At 34.7% G+C, this 11,251-nt stretch overlaps 1 pseudogene; it reads left to right on the top strand.

The window, feature by feature from the left end:
- The first annotated feature begins 9,642 nt into the window (after window positions 1-9,642).
- LOC149206859 (nuclear transcription factor Y subunit B-1 pseudogene) lies at window positions 9,643-10,317 on the top strand (annotated as a pseudogene).
- The last annotated feature ends 934 nt before the right edge of the window (window positions 10,318-11,251 follow it).

An 11,251-nucleotide genomic window follows, 5' to 3' on the forward strand; every position in this document is an offset into this window, starting at 1 on the left:
GAAATTGAAATCACACTTGCATAAAGGAAATCACTCTTATAGAATTGAAATCACACCACACTTGAATAAATGAAATCACACCATACTTGTAGAATTGAAATCACACCACACTTGCATAATTGAAATCACACCTTCTGGAAAGTAAATCACACTTACTTAAAGGAAAAGGCACACTTGAATAAAATAAATGAAATAACAAAACTATATTATGTTGCCAATATGTATAAAGGAATGCAAACTATGATTGATGGGGGGCCTCCATTCCTCAACAAGCATACCAAACAAACTATCACATCATGGAGATCAAAGTGGCAGTATGCATTTCATAAAATGAGTTACAAAATATTACAAAAATTCTCTCTCCTCACTTTACAAACCACATGGATGGAACTAGAAACCTCCAACTAGCAACCAACAACTAGCTACCTCTAACCTCTAACCACTAGCTTGCATCTAACAACTAACAATTGACAACCCTTTGTATGAAGGATGCACTCCTATTTATACAAAAAATTAAGAATAACTATACAATAAATATAGATCCTTAGATCTCTCCTAAATCCACATTTATCTCTTGTGTTTACAACCAATCTCCTAAAATTGTAAGATACAAATCCTCTCAAAATCCTCTCATCCATGATTTTTCTCCTTTGGATGTGCATAGTTAATGATCCACATCTTCTACAATTATTCCACAAATCCTCATGAGTTGGAATTTGAAATTCGAATTTGTGGTTGGATGGCCAAGTACAACCCTTCTAAAATGTCCAAGTAGCCCTACAATATCACAAAACTCATAGCACGTTTAGATATATATGGAAATATGTTAATTTCCTAACATTTAAGCACAAATTTAGTTATAATACTTAAAATCAATGACTTGGAAAATTATAATGATAAACCCATATAATGATGAAAAAGGTTACTTAATGTAAGGTTATGGAGTTATATATTTATAGAATAAGGGTAAAATGATGGAAATGAAGGTGAAAGTGGATGACATTTTGGAGACTCAATAGAGAAGTAGAGATTGCAACTTCAATTACGAGCCATAGAAGAGGCATTGGAAAAGTTGAAGTGCAATGAAGGCTTAGCGAAGCTATCATCACCTACTTCAGAATTGATAGATGAGGTAAACAATGTTGATAGTTATTCAATTTTGTTTTCACATTATGCTATTTCTATTGGAAGCCTTGAGGTACCCATTTCAGGATTGGGGTACATTGAAGGCGAATGCTCGAAGGAAATAGAAGCAAGGGGTTCTTCAGACTAAGAATCCAACCTGTTGTCGAAATCATCAAGGAAAGAGAATGATCGGAACACATCATAATCTCCCCATGACAGTGCAAATTGCATAGGAAGAGCTAAGGCAAGCTCTCATCATCGGGATTGCACCAGAGACAACCAAATGAGGTATAAAAAGTCCAAGTATGCTAATGTTCCTTTTGACTACAAGCAGATTACTAATGATGAGAAAATTTTATTACATAGAAAACCATGTAGTTTTTGTGGCTTGTATAACCATGTAGTTGCCAAGTGTTGGAAAAGAATGACAGCAAGAAAGAAGACAAGATGTGAAAGGCCTTCTCCACATCAACGAAGGAAGAAGGTTAAGAAAGTTTGGAGGAAGAAGAATTTTTGTAGTCATTGCAACATAAGTCACACATCAGAGAGCCACATGTTGGAGGCTCCATCCAAAGGAGCATCCCAAGAAGGACAAAGCACCTGCAAAGGAATCTGCCAGCAAAGTTGTTCAACAGGCAAATCAACTCTAGAATGGTGACCCATTCACTTTGATGCATGAGAGATGGTTTTATTAGATATAGTAGCTTGTCATGGCCACATTTTGTAAATCACATGTTGTGAAATGATTGTAAAAGTGATGAGGTGTTTTCCATCCCTTATTAAAGCAACATGATGATGATTTTGGCCTTTTGTTGATAGTTGGGGTGTTGGTTTTTCTTATGATTTTGATGTAAATTTGACCAAAGAGTTTGTTATAAACTCTTGGAAAGTATGGGGTTTTCTTGGGTCATGTTTCTTCTTGTAGAAGAACATGTATTTTACAAAGATGTACTACAGGTTTGCAGATGATGCAAGTGTCAGTTCACCACTTATGGATCTTAAGAACAAAGCTGAAGAAGAATGAAGTGTGGCCTGTTAGGTCACTTTTTGTGTAGATGAGAAAGTACAATAGATTGTAGATAGTTTTCATGCTTTTGGAGAACCAAAATCTCCTCAGCGGGGAGGAATGATCCAAGTGGATCTAGAAACAGTCAGAAGTCAGAGGACTTTGAAAAGACTCAAAAATAAAAGTTATTGGATTGCAATGAAACTAGGGCAAGATCAAAGAGCTCGTTGTAAAATTTCCAACGACGCAAATGACACCTCAATTGGAGTTCGTATGTGAAATTTATGGCCAGTCAACTTTTTGGTCAACTAGGCCCATTGGCTAAAGTTAGCAGAGCACCAACTAAATTTGGAGCCTAACTAAATTTGGCGAAACCTCTAAATTTGGTGGAAATTACTAGGCAACAAATTGGCACTTCACGATGACGAATTTCGACATTTGGAAATGGCAAAATTATCGCCTAATTAATTTTTCCAATGACCCTAAAAACAATCGACAAATTTTTTTGACCATATTATTTAAAAATTAAAAAAATATATAAAAACTAATGCAATATATATATATATATATATATATATATATATTAACCAAAATATAATAATAATTAAATTATGGTTATTATAATATTAAATAATTATGGTTATAAATATAACCGTATTAAGTTTGGAGCCATATTATGGAGAATGGATATGTCAAACCAATATATTAATGGCAATGGTTATATGGTTACAACAGAGCATACATATTAATATAATTGTGAAAGCCATATTATGGAGTATGGATATGTCAAACCAATTATTAATGGTGGTGGTTATATGGTTACAACAAAGCATACATATTAATATAATTGTGAAAGTCTATGTTAAAAAGAGGATGTACATAGGGTTTGAACCCAAGAACCCTAAAAGTCAAATTCTTAATTCGAGCATGCCAAACCAACACACCAATAGCATGGTCATTATAATATTTTCTTACCATAATCTATTTAAACCATCTCTATTTGTATGAAAAGAGGAGGCGGGGTTGTGGAGAGTAAATCATATCACCATTTGGAAAAAAGGTGCGCTGAGAGGGGTCCCTCATAAGAATGAATCAAGAGACAGATCCTAAGGATATACCAAGGGAATATTTTATGGAATATTCTAGCAGCATAATTTTGAGGAGTATTGGAGATTCCCTTGGAGTGAATTTTTTAAGGTGTCAGAAATATGTCAAGTTTATACTCAGATTACTCAAAATTTTGCCAAGAGTTTGATGGTGCAAACTGTTTTCTAATTAAGTAGTGGATTTTCCAGAGATAGAATGTTGAGCGCAGAACCATGAAAGTGGAACTATGACGCAAGAATTTGCATGGAATCTAAAAGATTCCCTAGAGGCCAATTTTTGAAGGTAACAGAAGTATGCAAACTTTATTCTCATTTTTCCGCAAGGATTCTGATGGTGTAATCAATTTCCTCATATGAGAAAAATAATTTCAAACGATCTGCAAAAAATAATCTTTATAGAATTTTGAAGAATCTTTGAAATTCCCTAGAGGCTAAACAATGACAGTTTCATAACCAAGCCCACTTTATTCTCATTCTTATTAGTTTTTCGCAAGGAATGTGTTGATGTGATCAATTTCTTCATATGAGCAGAGAAATTTCAGTCAGTCCACAAAAGAGAATATTTGAAGAATATTTGAGATTCCCAAGGAGCCCAAATTTGACCGAGCCCGAAAGGGGTCAAGTCTACAGTCATATTTCATGATTTGTTTCCAAGAGTTCAACCATGCAATCTGTTTATTAAGCAAAGTTGTGCATTTTTAGTCCATCCCTGGATGTGGAGGTATAATATGCACTGATGCCATGTCTTCTTTTGATTTTTGCTAAGATGATGCTTTGATGTTGAGATCCTTGTTTGCTATTATGTTGGAGGATCCTTGTATGCCACTTCATGAAAGAGTTTGATATTTTTTCATATCAACGGAGAGATTTTATGGGTGAGAGTTCTTATAGGATAACTTCTTATGGAGAGACATTCCACTCTAGTTAAGAGAAGTTCATCTGTGTACTGACAAAGAATACGTCATGTACTCATCATCATCTTTCAACACTTAATGAAGTGCCCTCCCCACTCTTAATGCTGGGCTCGGAGACATATCCCACACTGGGTGAACTTCATTATAAACTTGTGTGTGTTCTTTGATTTTATAGTTGCCTTTATGTTTCACCTTCTTTAATGTATGCACATGTGAATTTTCATACTTTTTCACATGAAATTTTTCTAACGTCACAAAAGTAAAATAACTTGGTTAATTCTGGTAGGTGAGAGATCCGGATCATAGTTGGTGCCTACAAAGAAACAAAGGGAATTGATGTCTCACGTGGTTTGGTGACTACAAAGAAATAAAGGGGATTGGTGTTACTTGCAAGCTGGAGCCTGCAAATTGATGTAACAATAGATTTGTTCCTATAATATCTTTCATATAAAGAAGTCTTTTGGTTTTCTCCCATATGGGTTTCCACATATATCTTGTGTTACTTGTTCAGTTTATGAGATTGATGTTTTATGATGTTTGACTGGCTTTAAATAAGTAAAACATATCCTTATATTGATTCCCCCCACCCCCTCTCAGTATAATTGTGAATCAGTAGTATTATAGGTTCTACATATTCATATATGCAAATATGATAAATGAATGTGTTGGGATGAATTCCTTGCATATATAAAGTTGGATGGATGAGAAAATGCTATTGTTTGTGACTACGCAAACTATAGTAAGTTTGGTGATGTGGAGGTGATTAGAGAGGGAGATCTTGAGCTATGAGTGCTCTCCGTCAGCTAGTATTTATTCCTCTACTTACAATCCCATTGGAGCTAGGGGGTCTGTGGGGAAAAGAGTATCCAAGAAATAGGCTAGGAGGTCAACTGTTGAGTCCCAAAGTTTGGTCAGGATGTATTATCCTTCACATGTGGGCACAAACGACACATAGGGAGCACAAACAACAACACAGATGAGAATCAAAACTTCATTCCTTAGTGAACAATACCTTGGGTATTCATAAAGTTTGTTATGTGATTATCGATGTATATATAATGACTTGATTATAAAAGTGAATGTTATGATGGTTGAATTGCACTTTATGATTATTGATGACATTCTCAAATTTATGTGTTTTCAATGTTGATGTATTTTTAAGTAATATGTGACTTCATAAAGGATGTGGTTAATGATTGACTAGTATAAAATGGATTTCCTAATTTATTATTTTTCAATGTCATATATTAAATTGCATTACTTGGTAACAATTAATTATGAGTTGGTTCCTATATCTAGAACTTGTTGCCTTTATTTGATTCTGAGTTGTATTTCTAAAAAAAAAAATTGCATCATAGGGAAGGTCCCTCCACTTGGTATCAAAGCCTAGGTTAAATTGCTAGGACCTATTGTTGGCATTTTGATGTATGTGTTGTACTTGATGGCAACCCACTTATAGCAAAACAACTCACTTGTATATGGTAACTAGATGAATCTACAGAAGAAATATCAGATGTGACAGAATGCATGACAGTAGTGGTTACAAATGTGATGAAATTCAGGACAACTTCAAGGAATCAGTTCAGAAGGCATCTCACTCAGATGAAAGATCACAGTATACCAGGTTAACAGCTCAAAGTTACAAATCAGATTGCATAGAATGAAGAAATAGAGGTATATGCAGGTTCACCATTGGCCAAGCCACATATACACGCGGGTTCACTGTATACAAGTTGCGTATATGTACACACGCACTTTCACAAAAGGAAAAGCGCGTATACCTTGGAAAACTAAGTTTTTGGTCCGAAGTATTTGGTCCATGGTATTTTGATCCATGGTATTTGGTTCGAGGTATTGACCCTAGGTATTTGATCCAAGGTATTGGTCCTAAGTGGTTTTGGTCCATGGTATTGAGAAAGGCCTAAAACTATAAAAGGAGGAGAAGATCATTAGGCCAGAACACACAAGCATTGAATATATGATGAAGTGTGAGATCTAGTATGCAAGTTATTGGGTTATGGTGCATTGCTGGATCTGAACGAAGGAGGAACCTTAGCATTTGATGAAAGATAATATCTAATGATGTATCAGGATCTTAAGGCTTGAAGTGAATTATCTTTATGTGATTTGAGCTTGTATCTGAATAACTGGCGCATGTTGTAGTCTGTAAATATGATGATCTGGGTATGATTGAAGTCTGGAATAGTTGTAATGTTTAAATCATCATTTATAGATATGTACGCAGGTTCAATTTAGAAAAAGAGCGTATACACGCCGGTTCTACATATCAAAGTAGCGTATACATCATAAATTTGATTTGCAGATCTTTATGTAGGTTCACTTTGGGAAAAGCGCGTATACACACAAGTTCAACATATGGAAGTGGCGTATACCTTGTATAATATGTTTTAGTTGCTTATGTTTGCTGTTGCGGTGTTCTAGGTTCTGGCTTGGGTTCTGGTTACTGTATTTTGGTGATAGTATTCTGAATGATCAGATTGATGGGTTTTCAAAGTGATTGATTGATTCGGTTGTGTTTGGTTCGAAAGGTGATTGGTTGATGTAGATATAGTTGATATAATGTTGTTGATGGATCCATTCTGAAAATTTATGAAACATGGTCCCTGGAAGAAAAAGGAGAAGGTCATAGCCTTTTGTAGGTCGGCGCCTACGTACTAGTAAACACATTGGCTAGTACAAGAGCTAGGGGGTTGTAGCTCCCTTTCAGTAGAAGCTGGACAACAAGAGAAGGTTGTAGCCTTATGAAGGTAGAAGCATGCATACTAGTATAAGACTGCACTAGTACAAAAACTGTAAACATAATTTTCTTATTGAAAGAAGACAGAGATGATTGCAGCAGGTGGTTTTCACCCACATTGGGTTTCCACCTTATATCTTGGTGTTCATGTGTGTTGCTTAGGTGTGATGCTTTAATCTGTTTTTACTGCACTGTCTAATGAATTCCCTAAATATTGATTAAAGTTCAATACATGATAATTTGGGTAAATTAAAAGATCTCTACATATATGCTGGTTGCATTAAGTACAGTCGCGTATACACGCTAGTTTACTAAACTAAAGTACCGTATACAAATAAGTTTTGAAAATTAAATTATTGATCCGATAATAATGATTCACCACCACACCCCCCCCCCCCCCCCCCCCCTCAGTATTATTTCCAACACCTATGGACCTTTGAAGTTGAAAAATTTCTCTATCCATCTTGTTATTTTAGTTTAGTGAGGTTGAGAGCTTCAATTCGATTCCTGATTGAAATTTTTTATTATTTGATTGTAATATATATACTATACATATTAAAATAAATGATGAACTTATATATATATATATATATATATATATATATATATATCAATTCACACTTTTTTGCAATGTAAAAGAGAAACTAAAGTATCTCTTAATTGTTTTAATATCTTTTGTAAATCACACATGAATGAGAATCATATGTATACTAGATATATTCCTATAATACACATTGTATGTACTCTCAGTGGGACAATGTAGTCTACAAATTCTCTATATAAAAGAATAGTAGTTGATTTGAAGAATTTCCCAGATATGTATAAGTAAAATTTAAAATATTAAATGTGGTTCATAGAGATCCTATAATCATAGTAATGTATCATAAGGACTAAGGAAGCATTCCTAGTGAGATGGGAACATTGGTCATGATCATAATGATACTACAATAAGGTCGAGCCTTCCTATTGCTACTACTATTCACCATGTTCTTGTTCCTCCACTTCAATTCCTTGATTTATTCATCCTTCCCTAAGTGTGAAGCCTCTGCCAACTATTGGAGTTCGTTGGGTTACCACCACCACTGTCGTGTTTATTGTCTAAGTTCCTCCTACTCATCTAACCTCTCATCACGTCTATCATCTACGATCCTCCACGATCACTGTCGGTCAGTCTCTCAACACCAAATATGTTCCATATTTTTTTAACATATAATAATTGGCAACAAAAATTCATGTCAAATCCACCTTAGATATCTCTTCTTCTATCAAATTCCTTTTTGTGTTCACCAAAGCTTGAAATTATTTAGTGACAAAACATAACCTCACCCAATTTCACAGCCCTATATGTTGTTCCCTCATCATTATGTGCATCATTCACCATTGGTTTGTCTGATGGGTTGCCAACTCCCATCATCAATCATGGTTTTCTAGAAGTTGAGGGGGACAGGGCATAAATTTATAATGAATTGGTGATAAGGAGTGATCAATTTTCTTTCTCTTGAAAATTAAATTCAATGGTAACTTCCTCACAATGTTGAGGATAACAACCTACAATTAGCATGCAATCTCATCAAGAACTACACCTCTATTTCCCGCTGATAGAAAACATAATTATGTATGATACACATTCCTTTTATAGTTTTATTTCTTATCCAACAAAATTAATTTTCTAGAGATACCTAAAGGAATTGATTTCATCCTAAAATTAGGTGCCTCAATCATCAATTCTAGTTGCAAAGATAATAACTGGATGATAACTTTAGCATTGATCTCTTACCAAATTTATGTTCCTTCTTAACTGCAGGATTCAAATAAGCAACTTTGGCCACATGTCGTCGTTATCTCTTTGATACCAGACCAAGGGTTCTACATAAATTATTTCAAACCTAACAATGAATTAATTCCACTTCAAATGAATTGATATTAGATATAATCAGTAATTACAGACAAGGAGTAACTATGGATGTTGTGTTTTTTTTAACTAAGGTTCTTCAATTCTAATGATAGCATTGACTAGCTCTCACCATTGCTAGTAAGTATGGAATGACCCAATCTCTAGTTAAGTAAAGATAGTCATATGACTGTTGTTGGGGAATTAGGTGTTGACTAAATCTACAATTATGGATCAAAAATATCAATTGATTAGTCAATTGAATGTGCTACTTGATCTAAATAGTAAACCTCTATTGGAAAAATCAGATCAAAATGTTAAGCTATTGGTACAAAAGGCGCTGAATCAAATGCTCATTTTTCTTGTTTAGATGCCTCCACTATTGTCAATGGGACTTTGACGAAATATGAAATTCTACCCCACTACAATCTCTTTGATTTCCCTAATTCAATCATTCTAAGAAACAAGGCTTCCATAATACATTATCTTTAATAAATTATAAAAGTAGCAAAACAAACTACTTAGTAAGGGAACATCCCTTGGCGTCAATCGACAAAGTATCTTCACCTCTAAAACTTCATAGCTTACACTAGGAAGTTGGCACCATTTTTTTTGAAGGGTTTTTCATGACACATGAGTGATGAATTGTGACAATATGGGTACTCTAGTATTATCGAAATTTGAGAAAAAAACATTTAACCACTTATAGGGAGGACCCAACAAAGACCCAAGGTATAACTACCTCAGTGAATGATTGAACCCTAGGAAGTGAGTTATGACACCTTCATTACAAACATTTGTCTCCTCCTTATCACCTTAAGAAAGCACAAGAAACTACTTCAATGGAAGAAGATGCAAGCCCAACCAGCGAGGATAACAACACCTCTAAGGATGGAGATAGAGAAAATTGTGTTGTGAGAGAATAAGATAGGTTTATGCATACTGCAAATGTCATTAGGATCATGAGAAAATTTCTCTAGACACATGAAAAAATTTCTAATGATGCAAGGGATACACTACAATAATGTTTTTCATAATTTATCAGTGCCACCACAAGCGAAGCAGAATACCGGTGCCAAAATGAACAAAGGAAGACTATTACTACCAAGGATGTTTTATGGGCCATGAAAAAGTTAGGTTTTAACAATTACATGGATCCCTTGACTCTTTAACTTCAAATATATAGAGATATTGAAGGTGATCATAGGAGTTCAATCAGAGGAGAGTCCCTTACAAATAAGGATGCAAATTCCCTTAATTTCTCTACAAGATTTTAGATGAATCATCAAGGACACTACAATACAATTCTAGGCTATTATAAGGACTCCATGACTAATGCCAACATTCAATTTAATTTACAATATGCTATAATTTTAGTAAAATCAAACAAAAATTGTGAGATATATTGGACATGTGTTTATGATGCTAGGAAGCTCCATTATCATGTCAATGACCAAAATGGCATGGATAAAAATCACAAGGCATTTAGTAAAGCTCACTTGTATAGAGCACTTTGAGGAAAAACACCCTCTTTGATTTTCAAAGATGACCCATGAATTACACAAGAAAATGAGGAAAATGATTAGGGTAGGCATTGAATAAGAAATAAAATGTGTACAAGGAAAAGAGAGAGAAATTTTCACATATAGAGACACCAATTCAAAAGTTATCTAATCATTGGAAGAATTTGACAGAGTGTTCCTTGAATAATGGCCTTGAATTCATTCAAAGAAACTCCAAATCATTCATGAGCTTGAAGGGATCATGAACGATGCATGTTAGGCAAGCATGAGTGGCATGAGCCAGGAAAATCACTTAGAGATTATAGTGCAATGAAAGGATTTCCTTATATGTTGTGTATTTCAACTGAGAAGCATTGGAAAATTTGCAGCGACAGTAGGCTTAATGGGGAAAACGAGTCCATGTATATATTTTTCATGTGAAGGAGATTTTTCCTTCACTTGGCCAATTCCTCAGTGTTTGAAGGAATTTCCCTTGTGTTACCATGGCCTGGATAAGGGTGGCCAATGATATAAAATCATATAGGAAGTTGAGCCTAGGGTTTGGTGGAAAATAACTCATTCCCAATGATTTGGTAGCTTATAATTTTAGATAAGTGTTTCTTTTGCTTTCGTGGATTGTACACACTTGGTCTTACTAGTTGTAGTTGCTTAAAATGGAAAATGGTCTTACTCAGTCTTACTGTCAACATGTATTGTTGCATGGTGGGTTGTAACTCATCGATTAGGTGATCTCCCAATATGTGTTTTGTATTAAAAAATGGCTGGAAAATTTGTTGAGTTGTCATGCTAAATTATGTTGATAGGAGAAGGTTTGAATGGTACTGGTATCTATAAGACACATAGTTGTAGAAATGAATGTTGATTGATGCATTAAAGTCCACAATTTGGATGTTAGTTCATCTAACCTTCTTTGGCTAGCTAACCCTAG

This window comes from Pinus tabuliformis, chromosome 1_2, assembly GCF_031772625.1.
Source record: "Pinus tabuliformis cultivar Carrire ecotype Pingquan chromosome 1_2, CPIR1, whole genome shotgun sequence".
Classification (NCBI taxonomy): domain Eukaryota; kingdom Viridiplantae; phylum Streptophyta; class Pinopsida; order Pinales; family Pinaceae; genus Pinus; species Pinus tabuliformis.